The following is a 10,597-nucleotide window of genomic DNA, read 5'->3' on the forward strand; positions in this document are numbered from 1 at the left end:
TAATGTGATTGATTCAAAATTGTTAAGTTTGTTACTTGCCTAGTAAGAAAGCTTCAATTTTTTAAATTTTAAAATCAAATCTTTTTGTTTCTTGATAGTCAAGTAATCAACTTTAATTTTCAAAATCATATCTTTTTAATTTTTCAATCATATCTTTTTGATTGCTAATTTCAAATTCATTTTCAAAATCAAATCCTTTTTTAAATTTCGTTTTCAAATCTTTTTCAAAATAAATTTCAATCACATCTTTTTCAAAATCAATTTCAAAATCTTTTCTAACTTCTTATCTTTTCAAATTTGATTTTCAAATCTTTTTCAATTAACCACTTAACTTTTTGTTTGATTCTTATCTTTTTCAAAACTACCTAACTAACTAACTCTCTCTAATTTTCGAAAATCCCTTCTCTCTTTTTTCAAATTTCCCTTTTAATTAACTAATTGTCTTAATTTGATTTCAATTTTAATTTTCAAATTTTTAACTTTGAATTTTAATTTTATTTTATTTAAATTTTCGAATTCTTCTCTATCTCATCTCCTTCTATTTATTTATTCATCTACTAACACATCCCTTCCACCCAAAATTCGAACACCATCTTCCTCTCTGTGTTCGAGTTTTTCTATTCTCCTTCTTATATTCTTCTCTTCTTATACTTGCATAAGGAATCTTTATACTGTGACATAGAGAATTCTATATTTTTTTTGTGTTCTCTTCTTTTTCATATGAGCAGGAACAAGGACAAGAACATTCTTGTTGAAACAGACCCTGAACCTGAAAGGACTCTGAAGAAGAAACTAAGAGAAGCTAAAATACAACAATCCAGAGAAAACCTTACAGAGAATCTTGAAAAAGAAGACATGGCCGAAAATAATAATAATGCAAGGAAGATGCTTGGTGACTTTGCTGCACCTAATTCCAATTTACATGGAAGAAGCATCTCAATCCCTACCATTGGAGCAAACAATTTTGAGCTGAAACCTCAACTAGTTTCTCTGATGCAACAGAATTGCAAGTTTTATGGACTTCCATCCGAAGATCCCTTTCAGTTCTTAACTGAATTCTTGCAGATCTGTGATACTGTTAAGACCAATGGGTTTGATCCCAAGGTCTACAGGCTTATGCTTTTCCCGTTTGCTGTAAGAGACAGAGCTAGAGTATGGTTGGACTCTCAACCTAAAGATAGCCTGAACTCTTGGGATAAGCTGGTCAAGGCTTTCTTAGCCAAGTTCTTTCCTCCTCAAAAGCTTAGTAAGCTTAGAGTGGATGTCCAAACCTTCAGACAGAAGGAAGGTGAATCCCTCTATGAAGCTTGGGAGAGATATAAGGAACTGACCAAAAAGTGTCCTTCTGACATGCTTTCAGAATGGACCATCCTGGATATATTCTATGATGGTCTGTTTGAGCTATCAAAGATGTCACTGGACCATTCTGCAGGTGGATCCATTCACCTAAAGAAAATGCCTGCAGAAGCTCAAGAACTCATTGACATGGTTGCAAATAACCAGTTCATGTACACTTCTGAAAGGAATCCTGTGAATAATGGGATGCCTATGAGGAAAGGAGTTCTTGAAATTGATACTCTAAATGCCATATTGGCTCAGAATAAAATATTGACTCAGCAAGTCAATATGATCTCTCAGAGTCTGAATGGATTGAAGGAATCATCCAACAGTACTAAAGAGGCATCTTCTGAAGAAGAAGCTTATGATCCTGAGAACCCTGCAATAGCAGAGGTGAATTATATGGGTGAACCCTATGGAAATACCTATAATCCCTCATGGAGAAATCATCCAAATTTCTCATGGAAGGATCAACAAAAGCCTCAACAAGGCTTTAATAATGGTGGAAGAAATAGGTTTAGCAATAGCAAGCCTTTTCCATCATCCACTCAGCAACAGACAGAGAACTCTGAGCAGAATCCATCTAACTTAGCAAATATAGTCTCTGATCTATCTAAGGCCACTTTAAGTTTCATGAATGAAACAAGGTCCTCCATTAGAAATCTGGAGGTACAAGTGGGCCAGCTGAGTAAAAGGGTCACTGAAACTCCTCCCAGTACTCTCCCAAGCAATACAGAAGAAAATCCAAAGAGAGAGTGCAAAGCCATTGATTTAATCACCATGGCCGAACCTACAAGGGAGGGAGAGGACGTGAATCCCAGTGAGGAAGACCTCCTGGGATGTCCAATGATCAATAAGGAGTTTCCCTCTGAGGAACCAAAGGAATCTGAGACTCATCTAGAGACCATAGAGATTCCATTGAACCTCCTTATGCCATTCATGAGCTCTGATGAGTATTCTTCTTCTGAAGAGAATGAAGATGTCACTGAAGAGCAAGTTGCCAAATACCTTGGTGTGATCATGAAGCTTAATGCCAAATTATTTGGTAATGAGACTTGAAAAGATGAACCCCCCTTGCTCACCAATGAACTGAGTGATCTGAATCAACTGAGATTGCCTCAGAAGAAACAGGATCCTGGAAAGTTCCTAATACCTTATACCATAGGCACTATGACCTTTGAGAAGGCTCTATGTGACCTTGGGTCAGGGATAAACCTCATGTCACTCTCTGTAATGGAGAAAATGGGAATCTTTGAGGTACAGGCTGCCAAATTCTCATTAGAGATGGCAGACAAATCCATGAAACAGGCTTATGGACTAGTAGAGGACGTGCTAGTAAAGGTTGAAGGCCTTTACATCCCTGCTGATTTTATAATCCTAGACACTAGGAAGGATGAGGATGAATCCATCATCCTTGGAAGACCCTTCCTAGCCACAGCAAGAGCTGTGATTGATGTGGACAGAGGAGAGTTGGTCCTTCAACTGAATGAGGACTACCTTGTGTTTAAAACTCAAGGATCTCCTTCTGTAACCATGGAGAGGAAGCATGAAAAGCTTCTCTTACTGCAGAGTCAACCAAAGCCCCCACAGTCAAACTCTAAGTTTGGTGTTGAACCCCCACATTCAAACTCTAAGTTTGGTGTTGGGAGGTTCCAACCTTGCTCTGATTATCTGTGAGGCTCCATGAGAGCTCACTGTCAAGCTATTGACATTAAAGAAGTGCTTGTTGGGAGGCAACCCAATGTTATTTAATCAATTTTATTTTATTTTCTCTTTATTATTTCGTGTTTTATTAGGTTGATGATCATGTGGAGTCACAAAAACTACTGAAAAATCAAAAATAGAATGAAAAACAGCATTGAAAATAGCACACCCTGGAGGAAGAGCTTACTGGCGTTTAAACGCCAGTAAGGAGCATCTGGCTGGCATTTAACGCCAGAACAGAGCATGAAACTGGCGTTAAACGCCAGAAATAAGCAGCAGTCTGGCGTTTAAATGCCAGGATTGCACCCAGAGGAAAGCTGGCGTTAAACGCCAGAAACAAGCATGGAGCTGGCGTTTAACGCCAGAAACAAGCATGGAAGTGGCGTTAAACGCCAGAATCGCACAATAAGGGCGTTTTACACGCCTAATTGAGGCAGGGATGTTAAGTCCTTGGCCCCACTTGATCTGTGGGCCCCACAGGATCTCCTCAGGATCTGTGGACCCCACAAGATTCCCACTACCCTTCTTCTCTCCTCTTCCCACCTTTTTATAACTCTCTTCCCCAAATACCCCTTACCAATCAACTCAATCACTCTTCCCCATCACCTCTTCACCACTCACATCCATCTTCTCTTCCCCATAAACCCCACCTACCTTCAAATTCAAAATATTTTCCCTCCCAAACCCAACCCTAAATGGCCGAACCCTAAACCCCTCCCCACTTCTATATAAATCCCTCATTCATTCTTCTATTTCACACAACACTACCCTCTCTTCTTCCACTTGGCCAAAACCTACTCACCCTCCATCTCCTCCATTTTCTTCTTCTTCTACTACTTTCTTTCTTCTTTTGCTCGGGGACGAGCAAACATTTTATGTTTGGTGTGGTAAAAGCATTGATTTTTGTTTTTTTCATAACCATTTATGGCACCTAAGGCCAGAGAAACCTCTATAAAGAGGAAAGGAAATGCAATTGCTTCCACCTCTGAGTCATAGAAGATGGAGAGATTCATCTCAAAGGTCCATCAAGACCACTTCTATGAAGTTGTGGCCAAGAAGAAAGTGATCCCTGAGGTTCCTTTCAAGCTCAAGAAGAATGAGTATCCGGAGATCCGACTTGAGATCCAAAGAAGAGGTTGGAAAGTTCTCACCAACCCCATTCAACAAGTCAGGATCCTAATGGTTCAAGAGTTCTATGCAAACACATGGATCACTAGGAACCATGATCAAAGTGTGAACACGAATCCAAAGCATTGGCTTACCATGGTTCGGGGAAAATACTTAGATTTCAGTCCGAAAAATGTAAGGCTGGCGTTCAAATTGCCAATGATGGAAGAGAACGCACGCTCCTACACAAGAAGGGTCAACTTTGATCAAAGGTTGGACCAAGTCCTCATAGATATATATGAGGAAGGAGCTCAATGGAAAATTGACTCAAGAGGCAAGCCGGTTCAATTAAGAAGGCATGACCTCAAACCAGTGGCTAGGGGATGGCTAGAGCTCATTCAACGTTCAATCATTCCTACTAGTAACCGGTCTGAAGTTACTATAGACCGGGCCATCATGATCCATAGTATCATGATTGGAGAAGAGGTGGAAGTTCATGATATTATACCTCAAGAACTCTACAAGGTGGCTAACAAGTCCTCCACTTGGGCAAGGTTAGCCTTTCCTCACCTCATTTGCCACCTCTGCAATTCGGCTGGAATTGACATAGAGGGAGATATCCTCATTGAAGAGGATAAGCCCATCACTAAGAAAAGGATGGAGCAAATAAGAGATCATGGACCTCAACATGACCATGAGGAAATTCCTCACCATGAAATCCCTGAGATGCCTCAGGGGATGCACTTTCCTCCACAGAATTATTGGAAGCAAATCAACACTTTCCTAGGAGAACTAAGTTCCAACATGGGACAACTAAGGGTGAAGCACCAAGAGCACTCCATCATCCTCTATGAAATTAGAGAAGATCAAAGAGCTATGAGGGAGGAGCAAGAAAGACAAGGAAGAGACATAGAGGAGCTCAAGAGCACCATTGGTTCTTCAAGAAGAGGAAGACGCCACCCTCACTAAGGTGGACTCATTCCTTAATCTCCTTGTCTATTTATTTTCTGTTTTTCGGTTTTTGAGCCTTATGTGTTATTTATGTTTGTGCCTTTACTACATGATCATTAGTGTCTAAGTGTCTATGCCTTAAAGTTATGAATATGAATCCATCAACTCTCTTGAATGAAAAATGTTTTAACTACAAAAGAACAAGAAGTACATGGTTTCGAATTCATCCTTGAAACTAGTTTAATTATTTTGATGTGGTGACAATACTTTTTGTTTTCTGAATGAATGCTTGAACAGTGCATATGTCTTTTTGAAGTTGATGTTTATGAATGTTAAATATGTTGGCTCTTGAAGAATAAGGAAAAAGGAGACATGTTATTTGATAATCTGAAAAATCATAAAAATGATTCTTAAAGCAAGAAAAAGCAGTGAATACAAAAGCTTGCAGAAAAAAATAGAAAAAAAATAGCGAAAAAAAAAAGAGAAAAATAGCGAAAAAAAAAAGAGAAAAATAGCGAAAAAAAAAAAGAAAAAGAAAAAGCAAGCAGAAAAAGCCAAAAGCTCTTTAAACCAAAAGGTAAGAGCAAAAAGCCAATAGCCCTTAAAACCAAAAGGCAAGGGTAATAAAAAGGATCCAAGGCTTTGAGCATCAGTGGATAGGAGGGCCTAAAGGAATAAAATCCTGGCCTAAGCGGCTAAACCAAGTTGTCCCTAACCATGTGCTTGTGGCGTGAAGGTGTCAAGTGAAAACTTGAGACTGAGCAGTTAAAGTCGAGGTCCAAAGCAAAAACAGAGTGTGCTTAAGAACCCTGGACACCTCTAATTGGGGACTTTAGCAAAGCTGAGTCACAATCTGAAAAGGTTCACCCAGTTATGTGTCTGTGGCATTTATGTATCCGGTGGTAATACTGGAAAACAAAGTGCTTAGGGCCACGGCCAAAACTCATAAAGTAGCTGTGTTCAAGAATCAACATACTGAACTAGGAGAATTAATAACACTATCTGAATTCTAAGTTCCTATAGATACCAATCATTCTGAACTTCAATGGATAAAGTGAGATGCCAAAACTATTCAAGAGGCAAAAAGCTACAAGTCCCGCTCATCTGATTGGAGCTAAGTTTCATTGATATTTTGGAATTTATAGTATATTCTCTTCTTTTTATCCTATTTGATTTTCAGTTGCTTGGGGACAAGCAACAATTTAAGTTTGGTGTTATGATGAGCGGATAATTTATACGCTTTTTGGCATTATTTTTACATAGTTTTTAGTATGATTTAGTTAGTTTTTAATATATTTTTATTAGTTTTTAAATAAAAATCACATTTCTAGACTTTACTATGAGTTTGTGTGTTTTTCTGTGATTTCAGGTATTTTCTGGCTGAAATTGAGGGACTTGAGCAAAAATCAGATTCAGAGGTTGAAGAAGGACTGCAGATGCTGTTGGATTCTGACCTCCCTGCACTCGAAGTGGATTTTCTGGAGCTACAGAACTCCAAATGGCGCGCTCTCAATTGCGTTGGAAAGTAGACATCCAGGGCTTTCCAGAAATATATAATAGTCCATACTTTGCCCAAGTTTAGACGACGCTAACGCCAGTTTTATGCTGCATTCTGGAGTTAAACGCCAGAAACAGGTTGCAAAGTGGAGTTAAACACCAGAAACAGGTTACAAACTGGCGTTCAACTCCAAGAGAAGCCTCTACACGTGTAAAGCTCAATGCTCAGCCCAAGCACACACCAAGTGGGCCCCAGAAGTGGATTTTTGCATCATTTACTCATTTCTATAAACCCTAGTAACTAGTTTAGTATAAATAGGACTTTTTACTATTGTATTTACATCTTCGGATTAGATCTTTGATCAGTTTTATGCTATCTTAGACCTTTATGGGGGCTGGCCATTCGGCCATGCCTGGACCTTCATCACTTATGTATTTTCAACGGTGGAGTTTCTACACCCCATAGATTAAGGTGTGGAGCTCTGCTGTTCTTCATGAATTAATGTAAAGTACTACTGTTTTTCTATTCAATTCAAGCTTATTCCTATTCTAAGATATCCATTCGCACCCAAGAACATGATAAATGTGATGATTATGTGACGCTCATCATCATTCTCACTTATAAACGCGTGCCTGACAAACACTTCCATTCTACATGCAAACAAGCTAGAATGAATATCTCTTAGATATCTAATACAGAGGACCGAGTTCGAGATATTAGAATCTTCGTGGTATAAGTTAGAACCCATGGATGGCCATTCCTGAGATCCGAAAAGTCTAAACATTGTCTGTGGTATTCCGAGTAGGATCTGGGAAGGGATGGCTGTGACGAGCTTCAAACTCGCGAGTGCTGGGCGTAGTGACAGACGCAAAAGGATAGTAAATCCTATTCCAGTATAATCGAGAACCGACAGATGATTAGCCATGCAGTGACAGCGCATTGGACCATTTTCACAGAGAGGATGGGATGTAGCCATTGACAACGGTGATGCCCTACATAAATCTTGCCATGGAAAGGAGTAGGAATGGTTGGATGAAGACAGCAGGAAAGCAGAGGTTCAGAGGAACGAAAGCATCTCTATACTCTTATCTGAAACTCTCACCAATGAATTACATAAGTATCTCTATCCTATTTTACTTATCTTTTAGTACACTATAATCTCTTAATACATTTGAATCCGCCTAACTGAGATTTACAAGGTGACCATAGCTTGCTTCAAGCCGACAATCTCCGTGGGATCGACCCTTACTCACGTAAGGTTTATTACTTGGACGACCCAGTGCACTTGCTGGTCAGTTGTGCGAAGTTGTGACAAAGAATTAAGATTATGAATGTGCGTATAAATTTTTCAGTGCCATTACCAAGGAATGGAACCGTCTCGATTTCTGCGCACCAGGGATGTAGTGCTATAGAGTCTGTTGCATGATCTGGAGATGTCAGCTTCCAACAAGCTCACAAAAGAGATTTTTTTCTTATTCAGTCCGATGCTTTTCTAGACTTGTACACTGAAGGTACAGACACATACTTCGAGCCAAACTTGTGATATATACATTTTGTCATGGTCAGTTAATGCTCGTAAGGAGTGGCAAGTGTCTCGCTATTGTGACAGTAACATTTTCAAGTGCTCGTACTTGCGGATGGAGTCTCTTGGTATACCGTGTGATCATATTGTAGCAGTGCTCATACATGTGAAGTTGAGTGATATACCAGACAATCTTTTTCTTGATCGTTGGTCGAAGAATGCTCGCTCCAAAGTAAGGGCATTTGTGGAGAAAGCTCCGTTTTGCTGGGATTCAACGATCACGTTAGATGCTGAATGATCTTTGCAGGGAAATGTATGTTCTGCCATGTGGAGACGAAGCTGAATTTGTTGACATGACGGATAAAGTTCGTTATGAGATATCGCGGCTGAAAGAGAAAAAAGATTGTGGTGATCTAGGAGATCGGAATGAAGTTCGGAAAGCATCAACATTAGAGGGGGTGCGTGAGGGATCCACAAATGGCTCAGCATCCAAAGTGGCATCAACATTAAAGCGTGTCAAGAGGTGCAGTCTTTGTCACCATATAGGCCATAATTGATTATCTTGCCAGTTATACCCTAATAGCCAAAGGAATACACAAGAAGGTGCATCATATTTTGGTACTGAGGGTGAGAACAAGACTAGAATGATCGGTGACTCATCCGAGGAGGTAACAATGTTAACAAATTCGTTTACTCATTAGTTTCGTTGAATGTTTAGTTCATTTATGATTGTTAGTGTATGGCTAATGGAATGCATTATTTTAGATGGCCTGGAACGGTGCAACAGAGTTTGGATTGGCCAAGGACTATGACTCAGAGGGAGAAATATCATATCCATACTTTAACTGAATCCGCTTACATTTCATTTGAGTGGAAGGATAATATGGTGGGTCGTATAAAGAGTTGTCATAGTATTTATCAAACCTTATGCAGTAGGTGTTCGAGAAATTTAGTTTCTCACAAGATCATGCATTATGCTCTATATTTGAAATAAAAAATGTGTGTAGGAGACTCTGTTATGGAGCGTTAACTTTGGAAATTCATCATCATCATGGAGCATTATGACTTTCATAATTTATGCCTTATATTGAATTTGGAAATTTACCATGACCATGCATGCTGCTTTATGAGACTCTAGTATGCAATATTGAATTTGGAAACTCAAAATCATCAAGACGCAAGATGAGGTAATAAAGAAAGTACTTCAAAAACATCAAAATCATGCATTATACTCTATATTTGAAATAAAAGATATATGTGTAGGAGACTCTGTTATGGAGTGTTAACTATGGAAATTCATCATTATGCAGTATTATGACCTATATTGAATTTGAAAATTCATCATGATCATGCATGCTGTTGTATGAGACTCTAGTATGCAATATGAGATAATAAAGAAAGTACTTCAAAAACACCAAACAACATCATACAGTGTGCCATTTACAAGTAAATAACTGCCATGTGCAAGTTATAAAACATTGTTCTAATGTGACAAAAAAAAAAAAAAATTGCGAAACAACACCATACAATCCATAAAACATCATCAACAGTTGTATCATTCTAAGGTTAGTTACTCATAATCAACAAACTGAACCAAGAGCACCACCTCCGGGTTAGTCCTCGATATCTCAAAAATAGCCAATTGATCATCGTTGATGTTGCACAGATTCACGAATTCCCCCCAGCCTCCTGTGATGGTGCCATAGTGACGTCTTTACTTGTCCCCGTATCGGCTGTAGGCCGCTCGAACAAAGATTTCCCCTGCACGTAGAGTGACCATGACATTGTCACCAACGTCGTGGCCAAAGTGTGGTATATTTGGCTGGCAAAATATGACAACGAGAAGTAGTTAGATAATGTGGACCAATACTGCAACGGTCATGAGTTCAATTATAATAAATCGGCCATTAGTCATATCATTATCATCAATTGTCATGCAATCCAGTGATTATCTACTAAACCATGTAATTCAACAATAAAATAAAGGTATTACAGAGATCAAACATTGCGCGTTAATCACCAACATAAAACACAGACATGCACAATGCCTACTCGACATAACCTAACAATTACAACATAACCACTAACATAAAAACAACACAGATAATGTGGACCAACATTGCCAATGTAACAGGTGTATAAAGTCGAAAGGGAAAGAGATACAAATATTACTAGCACTAGACTTACCAGGAAGTGGACACCTAATAGCCTTCTTGTGATGTGCATTACAAAGAATGGGTAATCAGAGCAAAATGTCAGTGCCACCTCAGATGCAGCCGCACTCCTAGGAATATTGATGCAACCCGTTCGAGGCTGATGCAGTGGAGGAGTGTTTGGAAGAGTGTTTGGAACCTGGGGGGTTCCTCTGTTGCTGGATTCACCTCTATACAGAACATAAGACCTCTCCACTCTAGGTGATTCAAAGATACGCACATCGAAGTCATCGAGGCCCTTGTGCTTCAACAGCAGAATGTCAT

At 39.2% G+C, this 10,597-nt stretch overlaps 1 non-coding gene across 1 annotated transcript; it reads right to left on the bottom strand.

Annotated features, from left to right (window-relative positions):
- Window positions 1-1,248: 1,248 nt before the first annotated feature.
- On the bottom strand, window positions 1,249-1,356 carry LOC112731921 (small nucleolar RNA R71). Its single transcript, XR_003167670.1, has one exon. It is a non-coding gene; the product is annotated as a small nucleolar RNA R71 (small nucleolar RNA).
- Between the last annotated feature and the right edge of the window lie 9,241 nt (window positions 1,357-10,597).

This window comes from Arachis hypogaea, chromosome 12 (assembly GCF_003086295.3).
Source record: "Arachis hypogaea cultivar Tifrunner chromosome 12, arahy.Tifrunner.gnm2.J5K5, whole genome shotgun sequence".
Taxonomy (NCBI): domain Eukaryota; kingdom Viridiplantae; phylum Streptophyta; class Magnoliopsida; order Fabales; family Fabaceae; genus Arachis; species Arachis hypogaea.